Raw genomic sequence first — 7839 nt, 5'->3', positions numbered from 1 at the left:
AGAGAGAGAGAGAGAGAGAGAGAGAGAGGGAGAGACAGAGACAGAGAGAATACTAATTTTCATTCTTTTTAAAACAAAATTCTGTCATAATTCACAAGAACATCATTATTTTTAAGTCAAATTATTAAGCAACAGAACATGTAGTTGGTATAATGCATGTTTTCTTGTCTGTATTACCCTCACCACTGTTTAAATGAGTTCTAAGTTACATGGTTTTGGGGTTCCAAGACATTGTAGTTGGTTTTTGTGAAAATCTGTGCTCACAAGAGAATTATGTGTACAGTGAACACAGGGAAACCTTGCATGTATTTTTTCTAGTAATAATGGACAAAGAAGCAGTAGGAAATAATATGATAAGCATAGTAGATGCTTAATACATAATTAATTAAGTAATGAGTAATTGCTAAATGTATATAGAGACAGTGCATTATTTTATGGCCATGTAATACTTAGCTTATTATTATATATGCAAAGTTGTTTTGAAAACTTTAAAATGTATTAATTTTTCAAAATTTTACCCCATAACATTAGCCTGGAAATATGTCATTATGCTTTATCTGTTAAGCAAATAAGTTACTAATGGCATTTTCAGAAGGATATAGGCCATGAAAACAGGCATGTTTATTCTAACTTCATAAAGATTCACAGGAAGAAGGTCAAATAGCCCACAAAAGGTGATAGAATGACTAAAGTAATGACAATATCTTACACTTATATTAAGAATTTATTTGGAGTAGTATTTTTTCCAATAGAATAATTCCAGAATGATACTATTCAAATGAAAGTTCTGAGTAGTGGGTACCTGAAACAATTTTAATGTTTTGACTTCTGACCTGACCTTCCCACCTTTCTGAAAGCTTTTTAGTCATTGGAATTTAAACTTTATTGCCCAAGATGCTGGCCCAGTATTAATGCTACCGTAATAAGTCACTATTCCTTTTTACACAACACTCCATTTCCCTCATATAGATCAGAATTTTTCAATTAAACTCCTATTTAATTTTTCTCTTCCCTTTAGAATACTAAAAGGGATATTGTTTTCTGATTCTTCTTAATTGTTCTCCTTTTTCTGATCCAAATCAATTGAAACATCATAACAGCTTCAAAATTAATTACACGATTTCCCCTCTGCTTGGATAGATATGTACACATCCCAGAATGTGACGGCTGTGTTCGTATTACTAATTACTCACGAAACCCTTTGATGGCTGTGTGTTTGCACTGGCTCAAATGAAATAGCCCACCTTTAATTGGGAGTTGCTTTGTTTAAAAGAAAAAAAAAAGGCAAGATACAGGCATTGATGATTTTAGTTTTCTGTGATTGAATGGAATCTCCTCAGTATTTTTTGTCCTATTGGCTCAATTTCTGTTTTTCTTTTTTTAATCAAGTTTACATAAAAAGGAGCCAACCATTTGACTCAAAGAGAGTAATTTTTTTCTGGCGGGGAGAGCTAAACAGGTTCCATTCAATCAGAGAGAGAAGACCTGCCTTTCCATAGCCCTAATTAATCTATAATATGGGGAAGTCAGTAGAAATTGTTTTAAAACTCTTCCTCATTGCTTCATCTTTCTCCCCATGTTAAGTAAAGAATGAACTTTAAAGAGAAAACACCTTAGAGAATCTGGATTAATTTGGATTTTTTTTGTTGATTTGTTTGTTTTAAGAGTAAGAGGAAATGTGGTTATCATATTAACAAAGAAGAAAAATTTCTAGAGAAATATATTAGAGATAAAGAGTCATTTTTTTATTGCCCCTAAAGTAAGTATTGAAGAGCTGCCTCAGAGGGCTGAGTAAGGTGGGCATTACACAACATCAACAGGGACCTCGTACAGAGGTCCACATGCAGAAGTCACCCTGTAGGCTTGTGCAACATGGTGCCCAGATATTTGTGCAAATGGGAAATTGTTGTGTGTGATACTTTAAAAATCTTTTTTCTCACATAAGGACTTTGTTATTTTAAGATAAATCAGAAATTATTTTTCCTCTCAAATGAGAAAAAATATTATTTGTACTCTCCACAGTACCTAGTTCTTGGTGCTCTATAAATATTTTCTGAGAGAATAAATCAATGAGCAAAAAACTACTGTATTTTTGGTTTTCTTCCCTTTAGCCTTTTTTTCTCTACTTCTGCAATCATTTTCTAATATAACAGTTGAATATAAAACTATTATATATTAGAAAAAGCAAAATCAGAAGGCATTTTTGCAAAGTATAATGTAGTATGATGGCTTTTTGTTTTGAAATTTGAATTATCCTTCTTAAGTTTAGGATGATTTGAGGGTAGAGGCGGGGAAGAGTCCTAAGCAAACTGGAACAATTGCATTGATCATTTGTTATTAATTATAAGTTATATAAGTCCCAAAGAATTCCTAAGCCAACTGGAAGGGCTATGTTAGTCTTCAGAAAAAAACCCATAACTTACTGTCACCTTGTGTTTAAACCAGAAGCTCTATAATGTTTCTTTCCTCCTAGCAACTCACTACCATCTAATTTCCCAGTAAATGTGACATGATTTTTCAATCCATAATCAAAATCAGATTTTAAATATTTTAAATATGTTTGAGAAAAGCAGAATCTATTTATATTTATATTTACACTATCTGATATCAAATTATTCCCTACAAATCTTGCATGAAAGACAGGAAGGAGAAAAGGTAAGGAAATAGATGCCTGTTATCAGGAGATGGATAAAAAGAAGGAAGGAGATGGTTCAGAAAAAATGAGTCTCAAACATTAAAAAATAGCCCTTCTTTGCCCACTTTCAGTCCTTGTATCTCTGAAAAAGCTCAAACCTGAAATAAGGTCATACATACCCTGGGAAAAAATTAATAAACAAGTTTAATTAGAAATGAACCATTGGTACATTGGTATTCTACTTCTGCCAAGTGTTTGGGTGGTTTCCATAGTACACAGCTGTATCATTGCTATGAAATTACTAAGTATAGAAGGAACCCACCATTATCCAACTCACAATAATACACTCTTTTACAGTTCTCCAAAAAAAATGGACACAAATATCCTTTGGGCATGACCTTCTAGTTCATCATCGAACCTATAAATGCATTCCTCAGCCCTTGGAATAAACATTTGTACTCACTGCAGAAACTTACTAATCAGCTAAGGGAAAGAATTAATTAAAACTCATCCAATAGATTTATATCATTTTTAACTGTGAACTAACAATATGGTTCCCAAGTCTGGGATAGAAAATTTTTTGGTAAACTCTAGGTTAAAAAAAAAAATTAATTTTTTTAATTTTAATTTTTAGATTTTTTTTTTAATTTTCTAATTTGGGGGGAAACTCTAGATTTTATCAGAGGGATGGAGAACAGGGAGTAACTAAAGTTGTGTGCAAGAGGGAGTAGAAAGGAACAGCTGTAAGAAATAATACTTGCAAAGACCGTGGTAGAAAATCTTCACATCTCAAGTCCTTCAGGGTCTTCCACGTTACTAAGGTTGCGTTTTAAGGTATGGAATGTTTCATTTTTGTCTTTGTTTGTTTTTATTGATATAACTTGACATGGCCCTGCTGAACTTTTGAATCTAGGAGGTGCATGATGAAGACCATAGGTGAGAGCTAAAAGCCTCCATTAGTGTGGCTCTACAAAAGTTTATCACAGGGAACCGAGGAAGATGAGTCCCTAGGAAGAAAAAAAATTTAAATGTTATGGTGCAAATTAAAATCATTTTTATCAGAATATTTGTGACACATAATAGCATTCAAGGAATACCCTCTCATTTCCCACTAGCCAGCAATAATGTCATGCTTTCTGGAGAAAGTGAGTTAATAAAAATAATTTTTCATCTATATCGAGTGCCTACTATGTGCCCAGCACTTGACTAGGTATCTTTGATTCTTTTTAAAAATTCTCTTTGTATGTAAGTAGTTGCCACTTTCAGCATTCTTGTCTGTTGAACGCGGCTGCATTTCCTGCTGCACTTCTTCCTCAAGAATGAGGAGGTTAAGCCTCTCTGTGGGATAACTCCTTTGCCTGCTCCCTCAGCTTTTTTCCTGATCACCACAGCTATATCCTCTATGTTTATATAATTTCTTATCCATAACACTCGCCACTTCCAGTACTAATCGGGTGCATTAAAACAAAATAGCAAATGTGCTGAGTGAAGTGTACACTACAAAATGATACTTGTAATATTAAGCACTTCCAAAAGTATATAATATTTGCATCAGGTCATCAAATATATTTCCTACTGCAGGAGAGTGCTTTTGTTCTCTGCTTTCTTCTAACGTGTTCCATCTCTCACAAGTGAAAATATATTTCTTTACCTAGCCATTATTACATTATCTTCAACTTGCATCTGTTATTATTCAGAGAAGAAAATATCATCATTCTATATGAACAGAGAACAATCCTAAGCAAAATATAGTATAAATGCATTTGTCTATAGCAATGTTCCCTTTAAACACGTTGGAAGTAAAAGCCCTCAAATTCCTTCATTGTTTGTAAGTCCAAAGCTAGGATTCCTTCAAGAATCTGGATGCTCAAAACTGCAAATTAAAAAGCATACTCTGAATGTAGCTGGATATCTTCCACCATACTACTTTAAAGAATATATTAAAGGGAGGGCGAAGGCAGGTGGTACATTTTTAACTGGCAGCTGAATATTTGCTTGGCTTAAAGCCAAATGAAATAACACAATCCTAACTGACTGGTACACTTTATCCCTGATCTCTTTAAATTTCTCTTTTTTGAATTCTTTATGACATTTAAATTTCTTAGAATTCATCATTATTATAAAACAATGAGATGCTTATAAATGAAGATACCTAGTAACAATAATCATAATAAAATGACTATCTTTTACTGAGGATTTAAAATGTTCTTAGACTTTCTGTGATCATTATGTCTCATGAAAACTGCAAGAGGTATACTTCACTCCCATTTTAAAGATGAAGGCACTAAGATTAGAAAAAATTACATAGTTTGTTCAAGGTTCTGGAGATAACTAGAGGAAAGACAAGATTCAAACTCAAATTTATTATTTGTTTGTGTATTTGTTTTGCTCCAAAGCCCATTTTTCTCTACTCTAGTCCCAATACTCAGGTTGTCTATATTCCCTTCCCTTGATTCCCTATCTTTATAGAGTGCTATCTGAAACTTTTTCAGGTTCTGTTGCTGACTCCAGAGAGAATTCCACTAGAAAGTGACTGTTTCCAACTCTGCTGTTCACAGAATGGCTCCCACGTGGCTGGTACTCAATCAGTGGTAAATAATAACAGCTCAACCCAGTAATGAGAAAGCAGGAAGTGCTCTCTCTTTATACTTTTAATGACTTCATAGGGTTCTTTTTTGTTAATTGTTTAATCACAAATTTCAGTTATTGCTATTTACATGCTCTTTTTCAACTTTTGAATACAGTCTTATTTCTATTTTGCCAAGCTTTTGGAAACACCAAATTAGAAACAAGCCTATTGTCTTTCACACAATTTCTGCGCTGTAAAGAATGAAAAACACCACCAGAGTGCCTGCGTGCCTAATAAGGGAAAAAGAAAGAAAGGAAAAGAAGCCATTGTAAGTTGTCTAAGGAATAATACCTTTAGGTCAAGTGCCTCAAAGGCCGAAAGTCACTCCTTCTATAACAGAAAATACACCCATGCCACCTTCATAATGCTAACAGACAAACCAAAGAGGCTTAACTTTATACAGGTAGAAAATTGAATGGAAGTAAAGGAGTCGTTGAATAAATGTAAAACAGATAGGCTTTTGTGGTAGTTTGAGTGATTGACCTCTTCTTCAAAGAAAAAAACAAAAAAAACAAAAAAACATAGATTTAACACTCAGTCTTGGTGAGTGAAATTAAAAATTAAAAGAAAAAATCAATTACCCTGCCTGGAGAATTAAGAAAAGGGTAAGTACATTAAGTTTGAGCCAGCATTGTTACCATTTTATGATAAACCCCCTGCACACACTATATATAGTGCTAAATATTATATGGCCTCCATGCCCTAAAACGTTTGAAATAGATGCGTACCTCAGAGAAGCTGAATTTTTAAACCCACGCTGAAAAACGGATATCCTTCTCATAAAACCTTTTTGACATTCAAATACTAAGATGACAGATAATTTAGTCCCATTAATTACCAACTATACAAACTTTCCTACTATTACATACCAACCTTGAAAATGAACAACAGCATATGTACTAGGAGAGTGAAAAGCCTTGAAAGAATGCTTGGTGAAGTCCAACAGAAAGCCTTAAATACATATTGCCAAAGGTGATTACATTTGTTCCTGAGGAATGCCTTTTGTTTCCTAAACCTAGCAACCATCCAAGGAGTAAAGGGTTTATTGGAAAAGTGAGAAAAGAGAAGATATGAAATAGGTTTCAAACTGGGCAAGCTCCCTGAAAAATTCTGTTTGACTATACAGTGCTTCTTTAAATTTGTATATTTTTTACACTACACTTAAAATTTGAGTATTCTAAATAAAATCCAGATCATTAGGTTTCCTTTAAATATCAGAAGATCTGGAAAAGTGAGCATGTAATTCCACAGGGCAGTAAGCAGCTGGGCTGAGAAATGGTTACTGCCTTCCATCCCTTTCATGGGAAGGGCTTGTGCTCTTCGGTTCGCTGAACTCTCTATTACTGACACCCCACCTTCTTGCTTCACTTCCATCATCTGTATGGCACCTGTGAGCATTTTTAAGGCTTTTACCTTTTTCGTAAACATTGGAGAGGGAATACATGTGCTATGTATTTGAACTTTTCTTACTTAAAGTTTTTAGAATATTTATTTGTGGATGTGAGTATGTGGAAATAATAATACACTGAAAAGCTTCTATATTCATAGTTGAATGATGTGACTTTCATCCCACTTCAACCCGTAATTAGCTGAGCACTCTGAGGCAAACTATTTTAACCTCTTGTACCTGGATCTCTTCATTAGTAAAATAAAGATATCCTAAGTTACCTTTGGTTTGCTTCCAGTTCTAGATGACTGTGCCGCTCATGTGGCTAAACCATGTGGGTTCAGGAGTCGACCTGATGTGTACGTTACCTCTTGGCATGAGGGTGAGAGTGGATGGCGAAACCATCCTAATGACATCCTAATGACACCTTGTATGTGATGATAGAAAGGTGATTTTAATCCCCTCTGAACAATAAAATTCTAAGGGAAAGGAGTAGGAAAGTTCCTTTTACTAGGACAGAAAATTGAGATATTTAATTTCAATTAAATATAAATAATAATTCTGTATGACAAAATCCCCCTGCTGTAGGCTGAATTATATCCCCCTCCAAAAAAAAAAAAAATAAATAGATGATGTTATAAGTCCTAGCCCCTAGTATTTCAGAATATGACCCCATTTGGGAGTTGGGTATTCATAGAGAAAATCAAGTTAAAACGAAGTAATTAGAGCGAGCCCTAATCCAGTAGGAGAGGTATCCTGATGTATAGGAGAACTGTAGACACTGACAGACACATTCAGACGTAAAGACACAGGGAAGACACCATCTACACGACAATGAATGCCACAGCTACCAGAAGCTAGAAGAGAGGTAGGAGTAAATTCTCCCTCATAACCACAAAGGAACGAACCGTGATCTTGGACTTCTAGCCTCCAGAGCTGCGAGACAATAAATTTCTGTTGTTTAAGGCAACAAGCGTGTGGTACTTTGTTATGACAGCTCTACCAAACTAATATACCATCTTACATCCATTTTCTCCAGCTAGCTAGAGGCGTGGAATTGTTTTAGAGGGAAGGGGGTAGTGAGGGTTAGTATCAGGGCAGAAAGGAAGTAATAGCCTCGTGACCCCTACAAGAACATCATGCAGATCATCTTGATTTCTTCAATTGTACATCGCCAGGTAATAAACA

Source organism: Colobus angolensis, unplaced genomic scaffold (genome assembly GCF_000951035.1).
Source record: "Colobus angolensis palliatus isolate OR3802 unplaced genomic scaffold, Cang.pa_1.0 Scaffold129, whole genome shotgun sequence".
Classification (NCBI taxonomy): Eukaryota; Metazoa; Chordata; class Mammalia; order Primates; family Cercopithecidae; genus Colobus; species Colobus angolensis.
The sequence above is the reverse complement of the archived record's forward strand: the minus strand, read 5'-3'. Positions refer to the sequence as shown.